This window comes from Neovison vison, chromosome 1 (assembly GCF_020171115.1).
Source record: "Neovison vison isolate M4711 chromosome 1, ASM_NN_V1, whole genome shotgun sequence".
NCBI lineage: Eukaryota > Metazoa > Chordata > Mammalia > Carnivora > Mustelidae > Neogale > Neogale vison.
The window spans coordinates 136,448,988-136,461,798 of NC_058091.1; the positions used below are offsets into that span (position 1 = coordinate 136,448,988).

Here is a 12,811-nt window from a genome sequence, read left to right on the forward strand (position 1 = left end):
CCCAGGGCAGAGTGGGCTCTTGATAAACGATTCTTGATTAAAGTTGATATTAAAAATCTCTCACTGGATCTATTGTCAGGCTTTCTTTCTCAAAGTTGAATGAACTAACAATTCTTCTCTAATTTTCCGCCCTCAGATCATCTGTGTTCTAAGTTACTTCCGGGAACTCCTGGTCCTCTTGAAGCGTAGTCTCCGAGTTGAGATGACAAGTCTTTGTCCTCAGGTCACCCCTGCCCCAGCCCTATCCCGGGGCAGAAGCATCTGATATGAGAAACAGAGGTAGAAGAAAAATTATTAAATTTCCTTACTACCTACAGCCCACTGACAAGTCCTTGAAACAGGCAGAGCAACATTCCTCTAGGGACTCAGGTGCCTCAAGGTTGACACTTTGGTAAGGGCAAATGGCAATCCTAACCTACCCCCCACCCCAAACACCCACCACCCCCACCAGGATCCTGTAGGTCTACTTTAACATATAAAAATTCTTCTGGTGGGCGCCTGGGTGGCTCAGTGGGTTAAGCCGCTGCCTTCGGCTCAGGTCATGATCTCAGGGTCCTGGGATGGAGGCCCACATCGGGCTCTCTGCTCAGCAGGGAGCCTGCTTCTTCCTCTCTCTCTGCCTGCCTCTCTGCCTGCTTGTGATCTCGTTCTGTCAAATAAATAAATAAAATCTTTAAAAAAAAAAATTCTTCTGGAGCTTTGTGCAGTGGCAGTATCGTAGCCAATGAGGTTTATCCGAGGTGCGATTATTGCTAATTGAAAAATTTTTCTGGAAACTTCCTTTATCTCTAAACCACGCCCCCCCCATTAGTTTTGGCAATCATTCCCCAAGCATATAGCCCACTGATTTATATGGGAAGACTGTCATGACTTAAGTTTTATTAGATGGTAATAAACGACCTTTTCCCAACAATATCTAGCCCCTCAAGGCCCTGGAAACCTTGCTTCCAAAATTCCTTAGAGACTTATGCTCTCCCAAACCCCCCTCAACCTGAAAGTATATAATGGGCCACTCCTCATGACCCCATGCAGGGATTTCTGCCCCCGGGGTTCTGTCCCTGTGATTTAATAAAACTGATGAGGGAAAAACTGTCCTCCAAGATGGCTGACTAAACCAGCAAGGGAATTCCAGTCCCTGTGTCAAAGCCCTTCCGGGTTCTTCTTCCCTACCCCATTTCCCGCAGGTGCTAAAAGTACCAAGTATGTGGAAGTACAAGGGTATAAATGCCCCTCCCTGCCTGTGCTCAGGGCTCAGACCTTTGGAGACTACTCTCTTCTGAGCCCACCAGTATTAAATAAACCTCCAATCCTCCAAGGTCTCTGAGTACCGCTTGGTTCTTCCACCAGAATCCAGTCCAGATTCTGTAACAAAACCACTATTTTGCACCAAAGATGTTTCAAGAATTATTTCTTGGATCTGGGCTTTGAACCCTAACATCCTTCCTATGTCATATGGCGCCCAACGTGGGGCTCTGAGCCCAGAGTCTCAGCTGGGCTTAGAGCCACAGTGCAAACTTGGTGAGTACTTCCCATTCTTTTCCTTTACTTTCATTTCAAGGACTTGTCAGTGGGCTGTAGGTAGTAAGGAAATTTAATAACTTTTCTTTTGCCTTTGTTTCCCGCATCAGCATCCAGTTTGCCCCCTGTCCCCCAAGATGGGGTGTGGACAGCCTCCACTAGGGTGTTCTCCCTGGAATGGATATAAGTTGGGATAAAACCATCAGGGTGGTGGAGAGAGGAGTGGCCAGTGGAGAACTCAGCTCAGAGGTCCAGGGGTGCTAGGCACAAACTATCACTGCATGGCTTACAAGCTGACCTTGGACTGAATTTTAACCAGTTTCGACCATAACAAACTGTCATGGGTAGTGAAAATATTTATCATCAACACAAGAGGATATATCAAAGTCAACAGATAGTTTTATATGTATTATATATAACTCCCAAGATGATTAAGTTTTTTTTTTTTTTCCCCTGAGAGCAGCTTATGTTTTCCAGTTCTTAAAACACTCCCAGGAAACACCAGACTAAGAAAAGTAATAATGCTAGAAGATCTATTTCTGTGTCACCTTGGAGCTGAGTAATTGCTATTACTTTGGAATGAAGATTCTGGTGTCCAGAAGGCAGGTGGGCCTCAAGTGACCCTTGTTTTTATTTTGATTGTCTGTGCTTTTGATGCAGTTTTTGAAGTAGTGTTGGTGGGGCTCGGAGCTGATGGCCAAGAAAGAATCCTTGAAACATCATCAGTACAAAAATGTGGGCTTATTAAAGAACGGGCACAGGACCTATGCCCAGGGGCTGCTGCCTTGGGATAGTGAGGGGCAACTGATTATATACTTTGGGGTTGGAGGAAGGAAAGATTAGGGAAGTTCCTAAAGGATGTTCATATGCTAAAGAAGACCCACGGGATCCTGGAGGCCTTGCTATTGTCAGGCTGAGGCTGTTTTTCCTTCTAACAAGGTATTAATATTTGATAGTGGGGACATCCTGGAGGACTGTTAGGCTCAGTCACTGGGGTGCAGGTTATAGGACATTTAATTTTACCTGTTTCCTTCTGCCTTTGTTTTCCACATCAGTCCAAATTTTAAATCATTAGAAGGTTCTCTTTCCAAGGTTTCACAACCTTAGTTGTTACTAAAATTGAATTGACAATACACGATGTGAGGGCCCACATGGAATGCAAAAGCCTCATTCACAGGTGAAATCCATTACATCAAAAAGGAACTGTTGTCTGTTTTGTTTGACTTATTTGGCCTAGAGAGAAACCCATATCCCATCTCCCTCTTCACCTCCAGTTTAACTTTTTGTCAGAGGCAAAAGAGTTAATGGCCTGATGAAAGGCTCCCCATCACCTTCGTTGGATGCTAAATAGAATCCCCAGAAGAGAGACTCACTGTCTTCTACTGCTAATGTTCTGTGGCTTCTATTTCGTAAACATCTTTGTTTATATACGTCTTTGTACATAACACCCTGCATATCAGATTTGCGTGAAAGTTTCATTCTACATCCTAAAATTCCTAAAGTTGACCATAATCTCTCCCATCCTCTGATTGAACCAGCCAGGAAATCCCTCTGGGGCCAGGGAGTGAGGGGTGGGGTGGTTGGTTTTGCTCCCATAGACTTGCAAGTAAGGGTCCTTTCCAAAGCCTGCACACGCCTACTTTTTGTGGCCAGGACACTGAATGTAGCAGAACCCCCCCAAAACCTTTCCTTTTCTTTTTGAGCTAGCAGCAAGATGACTCAATGGTCGATTGGGGGAAATGACCCTTCAGCAGTTTAGCTGATGGATTTTGCTTCTCTGCACATAACAGGTCTCTGTTCCTACCTGCTCTTGCTCAGATGACCATATGCTTGCCTTCTCCAGAAGACTGCTTTGTGTGGCCTCGGAGCTAAACAGCTGACAGTGAAGGTCTTAGAAAACTGGCTGGTGCCGTGAGGACCAGCAGAATGCAAGAGTGAACAAAGAAGTTGATTAAGGCAGAAGCTTTTCTATTCATATTAAAGAATGATTCATTTTCTTAGATCCTCTCATGAAGTCACTATTGCTTAATTATAGCACTGTCTGGAAGGCAAAGGAAACTGACATTGAATTCCCTTTCAGAGCTCTTTTTTTCCCCCAGCCTTTCTGAGGAACCTAAGAAGGGAATATCCCGACAAAAAAGCCCAGAGGTAGGCCATTATTGATTGTGCATGGCAGTGCTCGCTTCCGCAGCACATATACTAAGATTGTGCATGGCAATGCACTGGGGATCCTTCTAGTGCTTTTAACCTCTCCTGCCTTGAGTGTCCTACAAAAAGGTGTAATATTTTTGCCACCTATATTTTATATTTTAACCCAACCCTATGAGTAAGAAAAGAATACTAGAACATTTGCTACCAACTGCATTTAAGAAATGGCTACTACATTAAGCTAAATTTCTTTATGTTTAGTATCAATTTTAGTGACCTCTAAATCACCTCTTCCATTAATCCCCCAGAAGGTCATTTTTAGAACATGAGTGTGAATAGAAAAAAACACAGGGAGAAATATCTCAAGTGACAGTTTTAGTGTCTGCGGTTACAGCGATGAGCTGGATTGATTTAGAAGTCCCATCGCGGGAAGGTTATTGACCCTTCCTGGCCCATACTCCCCTAAGCCAGGCTCTAAAACGGAACAGCTCAGTGCTTAATTAATCTCTTCTCTTTGCTTTGATTTTTAAAGTGGCCTTGATCAAGGGCAGCCTTCTTCCAAAGAATGATATGGTGTTAGAATATTCTTTTTCTATCAAATTATATAATCCCTGGGTTGACAATGCCTCACCCCTGACTTTGGGCTAGCCACTTACCTCTACATCCAGGTGGCTGCTCTTCAAACAGAAGATGTTAACATTGACTTGAAGATTCAAAGACAAATAAGTTATTAATGATTTGAAACCACTTAGGACCTATAAAGATCCATAAAAATCCCTCCTGCAATAATATATGAGTAACATAAGGGAAGCACAATAGCCGTTCAGCAGAGTGGAAATGAACCACTTAGGCGCCATTTTGGTTTTTTGTGAAAGTAAACAAAGGAGGATATATATTCCTTTTCCACCTCAAGGTTTTTGCTCAAGTTCATGAATACCTGCGAACCCACCCTCTAGTTTCCTAGTTTCCTAACTAGTTTCCTCTAGTTATTTTCCTGTGGCTGTAGTCTAACAATTTGACATGATTTAAAGCTGTGCTTATCGTCAAAAACTTGGGGTATCCTCATCGCCTTTGGACTTTTTTTGACCTGAAAAGTAGAAAGCAAAGCTTGTGTTACTAAACATGTTAACAGAAAATGGAAAGCTCTGTCTAGAAACTGTGGTGGGGTATGTGGAAGAAGAGATAGACCGGTAAGTGGATGTCAACCATGGAAGCCATCTTTGTGTTTTGAAAAATGTGTAGGGACTCTACTGTCCTGTGAGGTGTTTCTACACCAAAAGAGGCCAATTTAAGACAACACTTTAAAGAGACAGTGCTTACTGTTGGGTGAGACATTGTCATTCTCTTGGGAACCCTTCCAATATTTGGAGAATTCTCCCACTTTAGGAGTTTTGCTGGGAGGCAGAGTTCGCCTTCCACTCCAGAAGGTGAAAATGCAAGATATTTGCTTTCCCCGGGGCCTAACCACAGGAAAGAGGTCTCCAGACAGAGGCAGCCACTCTGGACTTTGAAAACAGAACTGGTAACATGAAGAAAGGATCAGAAGAACTCTATGTGACCGTGGCAATGGAGCCTACCTTCTCAGGCAACAGGGAGTGGTGCATTGGCAGCATCTAGATCCAGAATGAGCACTCTGTGGTTCAAGTTCAGATGGGGTCCCAGCTTCAGAAGTGTTCTTACCACAAAAGTTCTACAGTGGGATTTTGAGTACTGCTCCTGCCTGAAGGTCCCAGACCTGGTCTCAGTGATACTATGAGATACGCAATACCCTTTTGTGGTTCATAACTTCTTAATATGAAAAATGTTTATCTTTTGCATATGTATTTATATCTGTCCAAACATACACAAACCCTTTCTCTCCCCACCCTCTAGTTCTCCTGATACAATTTACTTACCATAAAATTCACATGCTATAGTTGAACAACTCAATGTGATTTAGTACATTTATAGAGCTACATAAACACGACCACAATCTAGTCACATTTTTACTTTGTTTTCATATATAGTTCTAGGAAATTTGATACATATATAGATTTGTTTAATCACCCCCCAAATCAGGATACAAACAGTCTCCTTCACCCCAGGGGACTTCCTCATGCCCTCTATAGTTATTCCTTCACCACACCTAGCTCCTGGCAACCGCTGATCTATTCTCCACCTCTAGAATTCTGTTTTTCCTAGGATGTCATACAGTAGGTAGTCTTTTGTATCTTTGCATAATGCTTTAGAGAGTTATCCAAGTTTTTGCATGAGATAATAGTCTACTTCTTTGTGCCAAGTGGCAATACATTGTATAGCTAGACCACAATTTATCTATTTACCTTTTGATGGGCATTTGTGCTGTTTCTGGGTTTTGGAGGGAGGAATTATGAATAGAGTTGCTACCCAATATCTTTTTTTATGGCTTTGTTTTTGTTTTTTTTAAAGATTTTATTTATTTATTTGACAGAGAGAGATCACAAGTAGGCAGAGAGGCAGGCAGAGAGAGAGAGGAAAGCAGGCTCCCTGCTGAGCAGAGAGCCCGATGCGGGACTCGATCCCAGCACCCTGAGATCATGACCTGAGCCGAATGCAGCGGCTTAACCCACTGAGCCACCCAGGCGCCCCTCTTTTTTTATGTTTTAAAAAATATTTTTCAGTTTGGAATAATCACGAACTTGTAAAAAAAAAAAAAAAAAGTTGGGAATACCATACAAATAAATCTTTTTCTAAATGATTTGAGAGCAGTTGATATTACCCCCTAAACTTAAGTATGCAGTTTCTACACACAAGAACATTCTCCTACAAAACCACAGGTCAGTGGTCAAAATCAGGACATCCACCTTGATACATCACTACCATCTCATCCTCAGAGTCATTCAAGTTTATTTAGTTGACCCAACAGTGAACTGTAGAGCAAACATACCTAGATCACAATCACATGGAGTATTTGGCTGTCATGTTTCTTGAGTCTCTGTCTGTCTGGAAGAGTTCCTCAGTCTTTCAGTGGTTTTCATGACCTTGACACTTTCAAAATTAACAGTCCAGTTCTTTTGTAGACTATCCTCCAATTCAGTGTGTCTGATGTTTCCTCAAGATTAGATTAAGGTTATCGATTTTTAAAGTGATTGCATCCTTTAATTTCTGTTAATTATTCCTTGATATTCTGATATTTGATATTCTGATATTTTTTGATCCCTTGATTGGGTGGTAGATGCCACCTAAGATTAGGTGGTAGATGCCAGGCCAGAAAAATACTTTGTGGGATGGTATTTGGAAACTATCTAGATATCCTGTTTTGTAGCAAACATGCACACACTACATATAAAACAAATACATATATTTAAATATACATATCATGTATGTATATTCTTATGATATCCTGTTATATTTAATAAGTTATAATTATCAATCCTGCATCCTTCTGATGGCCCCATCATTCCTGAGGCATGTTCTTGCTTTCTGAAACTACAAGATGTCCCAGGATCATCTTGTTCTTTTCTTGTGCCAAGAATGTTAATTGATATTGGGTATTTCTGCTTCCAGTCTTTCAGTAGACAGAACTAGGGAAAATATGTACATTTTATACATACGTATATATGTGTGTGTATATATATGTATATATATTATACATATATGTGCATATACATGCACACATTTTTAAAAGATTTATTTATTTATTTGAGAGAGAGAAAGCAGGAGGGGCAGAGGGAGAGAGAACCTCAAGCAGACTCTGTGCTGAGCATAGGAGCTCGATTGTATGACCCTGAATTCACAACCTGAGCGGAAACCAAGAGTCAGACAATCAATTGACTGAGCCACCCAGATACCACACATATACATTTTTATGTTACAGCTTTCTTTCATCTGTCATCTGTCATAATCATTTATCATAGTTTTTATATATTTTAGATGTTAATTCCTTATCACATATACGATTTGAATTTTTTTTTCTCATTCCATAGGTTTTCATTCCATTTTGTTAATGGATTCTTTTGCTGTACCAAAGCTTCTTTATTTGATGTAGTCCCATTTGTTTATTTTTGCTTTTGTTGCCTTAGTTTTTGGTGTCAAATCCAAAAAAATCATTGCCAAAACCAAGGTCAAGAAGCTTACCACCTGATTTTTCTTTTAGTCTTACGACTTCAAGCCTTACATTCAAATCTTTAATCCATTCTGAGTTTATTTGTGTGAATGGTGTAAGATTAGGGTTGAGTTTCCTTCTTTTGTCTGTGGTTGTCCAGTTTTCCCAGGACCGTTGACTGAAAAGACTGTCCTTTCTCTGTTTATATTTGTGACTCCTTTGTCATATGTAATTGATCACATATGTGTGAGTTAATGTTAACAGAGTAGTTTACTCTCTTCCATTGATCTGTGTTGTTCTTTATGTCAATACCATACTGTATCAATTACTACAGCTTTGTCATATGGTTTGAAACCAGGAAGTGTAATGTCTCCAGCTTTATTCTTTCTCAAGGTTCCTTTGGCTAGCTAGGATCTTTTGTGGTTCCATGCAAATTTTAGAATTTTTCTATTTCTGAGAGAAAAATATTAGTTTTTTTTTTATATTATTTATTTATTTATTTGACAGAGAGAGATCACAAATAGGCAGAGAGGCAGGCAGAGAGAGAGAAGGAAGCAGGGAGCCCAATGCGGGACTCGATCCCAGGACCCTGAGATCATGACCTGAGCCGAAGGCAGCGGCTTAACCCACTGAGCCACCCAGGCGCCCAAAATATTAGTATTTTGATAGGACTTGCTTTGTTTCTGTTGATTGCTTTGTCTTTGAGTAGATGGACAGCTTCAATAATATCAGTTCTTCCAATTCATGAGCATAAACTATCTTTCCATTTATTTGTGTCTTCTTTAATTTCTTTCATCAGTGTACAGATTTTTCATCTCCTTGGTTAAATTTATTCCTAGGTATTTTATCCTTTTTGAGGCAACTATAAGTGGGATCACTTTCTAAACTCCTCTTCCTGTTAGTTCATTATTAATGTATAGAAATGCAGCTGACTTTTGCGTATTGATTTTGTATCCTACAACTTTACTGAATTTGTTTATCTGGTTTTTTTTTTCAAATAGCGTCTTTAGGATTTTCTGTATACAATATAATTTTATCTATAGATAGAGACAGATTTACTTCATTCATTCTGATTTGGATGCCTTTTATTTTTTCTGTCTAATTGTTCTGGCTAAGATTTCCAGTACTATGTTGAATAAAAGTGGCATGGGTGGGCATTCTTGTCTTGTTTCTGATCTTAGAAGAAAAGCTTTCAACTTTTCAATGGTGAGTATGAGGTTAGCAGTGGGCTTGTCATACATGGTCTTTATTATATTGTGTTATGTTCCCTCTATACCACTTTATTGAAAGTTTTATCATGAATGGACACTGAATTTTGTCAAATGTTTTTTCTGCATTTACTGAGATGATCATCTGATTTTTATACTTCATTTTGTTGATGTGATATATCACATTGGTTGACTTGTGCATGTTGAATTATCCTTGCATCCTCGGAATAAATCTCACTTGATCATGGTATGTGATCCTTTGAATGTGTCATTGAATTCAGCGTGTTAATATTTTTTTTTTGAGATTTTTGCATTTATGTTCATTAAGGATTTTGGCCAGTAATTTCTTTTCCTATAGTGCCCCTGTCTGGTTTTGCTATCCGCATAATGCCAGCCTCATAAAATGAATTTGAGGGGTGCCTGGGTGGCTCAGTAGGTTAAGCCTTTGCCTTCAGCTCAGGTCATGGTCTCAGGGTCCTGGGATCGAGACTTGCATCTGGCTCTCTGCTCAGCGGGGACCCTTCTTCCTCCTTTCTCTCTCTGCCTGCCTCTCTGCCTACTTGTGATCTCTCTCTCTCTCTGTCAAATAAATAAAATTTTTAAAAAATCTTTTAAAAAATTAATTAAAATAAAATGAATTTGAGGGTATTTCATCCTCTTCTATTTCTTGGAAGCATTTGAGGATAGGTATTAATTCTTTAAAATAAAGATTTTATTTATTCATTTGAGAGAGAGACAGAGGGAACGTGAGCATGGGGAAGAGCAGAGGGAGAAGGAGAGGGACAAGCAGACTCTGCTGAGCAGGGAGCCCAGGGTTGGGCCCAATCCTAGGACCCTGAGATCATGACCTGAGCTGAAGTCAGACACGTAACCAACTAAGTCACTCAGATACCCCCATGGACTGGTATTAATTCTTTAAATGCTTGGTAGAATTCACCAGTGAATATATTCATCTGGTCCTAAACTTTTGTGTGTTTTTTTTTTTCATTTTTTTTTACTCTGATCTATGGTATTTCCCACTTTCCACTACCTTTGGGCTTAGTTTGTTCTTCTAGTTCCTTTAGGTATAAAGTTAGGTTGTTTATTTGAGATCTTTCCTGTTTCTCAATATAGGCATTTATTGCTATGAGCTTCCCTCTTTAGAACAGCTTTTACTGCATCTGATAAATTTTGGTATGTTGTGTTTCCATTTTCCTTTGTCTCAAGATTTTTTTTAAATTTCTTTTTTGATTTTCCTCTGATCCATTGGTTGTTTACTAACATATTGCTTAATCACCACATATTTGTGAATTTTCTAGTTTTCCTCTTTTTTTTTTTTTTTAAATATTTTATTTATTTATTTGACAGAGAGAGATCACAGGTAAGCAGAGAGGCTGGCAGAGAGAGAGAGAGAGAGGGAAGCAGGCTCCCTGCTGAGCAGAGAGCCCGATGTGGGACTCGATCCCAGGACCCTGAGATCATGACCTGAGCCGAAGGCAGCGGCTTAACCCACTGAGCCACCCAGGCGCCCTCCAGTTTTCCTCTTATAATTGATTTCTAGTTTCATATCTCTGTGGTCAAAAGATAAACGCTTGTTAGTTTTCAGTCTTCTTAAATTTATTGAGAGTTCTTCTGTGGCCTGCTGTAAGATCTTTTGTGGAGAACGTTCTATGTGCACCTCAGAAGAATGTATATTCTGCTGCTTTTGAATGGCATGTTCTGTATAAGACTGTTAAGTCCCTCTGGACTAACTTGTCATTTAAGTCCAGCACTTCCTTATTGATTTTCTATCTGGTTGAAGAAAGTGGGGTATTAAGGCCACTGTTTTTATGGTTTTGCTATTTCTCCCTTAAGGTGAGTTAGTCTTTGCTTTATATGGTTAGATGCTCCTATATTAGGGGCTTTAATATTTACAAATGTTATCTCCTCTTGTTGGATTGACACCTCTGTCATTATATAATGTCCTTCTTTGTCTCATATTACAATCTTTGGCTTAAAGTTTATTTTGTCTGATATAAATATAGCTACTCTGGCTTTCTTTTGGCCTCCATTCACATGGAACACTTCTTCTATCCCCTCCCCTTCAGTATCTATATGTCCTTAAAGCTGAAATGAATCTCTTACACACAACATATGGTTTGTTGGGTCTTGCTTGTTTGTTCATTTTAATCCATTCAGACACTCAATGTCTTTTGATTGGGGAATTTAGTCCATTTATATTTAAAGTAATTATTGATTTGTTATCAAAACAAAACAGTAATTACTGTTTTGTTAAGTGTTTTCTGGATGGTTTTTTCCTTTCTTCTTCTCTGTCTCTCTTCCTTTGTGATTTGATGCTTTTCTATAGTGGTATGTTTAGATTTCTTTCTATTTTTCTTTTGGGTATCTGCTGTGGGTTTTTGCTTTGTGGTTTCCAGAGGCTTACATAAAGCAACTTACATTTATAACAGTCCATTTTAAGTGAATAACAACTTGTTCAAATGCGTTCTAGAGCTCTACATTTTCATTTTCTTCCTCCCCATATTTTATGTTTCTGATATCACAATTTATATCTCTTTATCTTGTTATTCATTAACAAATTATTATAGTTATAGTTGCTTATCTAGTATCTTTTTAAATAAAATCTATCTATCTTTCTTCCTCTCTTTCTTTCTTAGAGAGGGAGAGAATGCATGTTTCTGGAAGCAGGACAGGCAGAGGGAGAGGGACAGAAAGAACTCCAAACAGGTTCCACACCCAGTGCAGAGCCCGGTGGAGCCTGATGTGGGGCTCAATCCCACAACCCTGAGATCATGACTCGAGCTGACATCAAGAGTTGGACGCATAACTGACTGAGCCACCCAGGTGCTCCCATAATATCATTTTTCTAATTAAACTAGCCAGGATTGGGAGCACCTGGGTGGCTCAGTCCAATCAACAGCTGCCTTCAGCTCAGGTCACAACCCCAGCATCCTGGTATAGAGACCCACATTGGGATTTCTGCTCAGTGGAGAGCCTGCTTCTCCCTCTCCCTTTGCCTGCCGCTCTGCCTGCTTGTGCTCTCTCTCTTTCCCTCTCTCTCTGTGTATTTTCTTCTAGAAGTGTCAGTTAAAAATATAAAAAATAAACTAGAAATATACTAACTTAAAAATATATATACTAGCCAGTTATTTTTTTAACAAACTAGCCAGTTGTTTTTTTTTTAAGGTTTTATTTGACAGAGAGATACATACAGCAAGAGAGGGAACACAAACAGGAGGAGTGGGAAAGGGAGAAGCAGGCTGCCCTCTGAGCAGAGAGCCAGATACAGGGCTTAGGAGGCCTCCAGGAGAGACGCTTAACCCCAAGTATCACAGAGTTTAATGAGCTGAATGTTTAAATTTTACACAAGCTCATCCCTCTTTAGAGCTCCTGTGTTGTCAAAGGGAAGGGGCTGAGGAAGGTTCCTGTAAAATGGCCACTGTGCACTATCTGAAACCATTGCTCTCTTTTAAACCTCAGTCTTATTGCCAAGTTCTGCTCAGCATCCCTGAGTTTTTCTTCCCTTAGAATGCATTTACTCTTGGAGGCTCTATATTTATTCTCTTTCTTCTTTTGAGCTCCCATTTCCCCGTCAGTTCACCAGATATGACTCTCTTGGTGCGCTCTTCTACCATACACACCCCTTATGGAGCAGATGAGGCAAATGCAAAGCACTCTGCGCCTGGGTGAAGACTGGGCACACAGAAAGTGCCAAGAGTGACAATTACTTGCTTCTTATCCTCTGCTTAATTTTCCTTCTCTGTTTCCAAAAACATCAGAGGAACCTCTCTTCAACCCAGTCTACTTGAATACCTTGTCCACCCCCCACCCCCCCACACCCTCCCCACCTCTCCTCAACCCCCCCCACCCCCACCCCCGCTTGGAGACTCCCCTG

The 12,811-nt window shown here is 40.3% G+C and overlaps 1 pseudogene; it reads left to right on the forward strand.

Moving 5' to 3' along the window:
- The first annotated feature begins 695 nt into the window (after positions 1 to 695).
- On the forward strand, positions 696 to 856 carry LOC122897158 (annotated as a pseudogene).
- Positions 857 to 12,811: the final 11,955 nt, after the last annotated feature.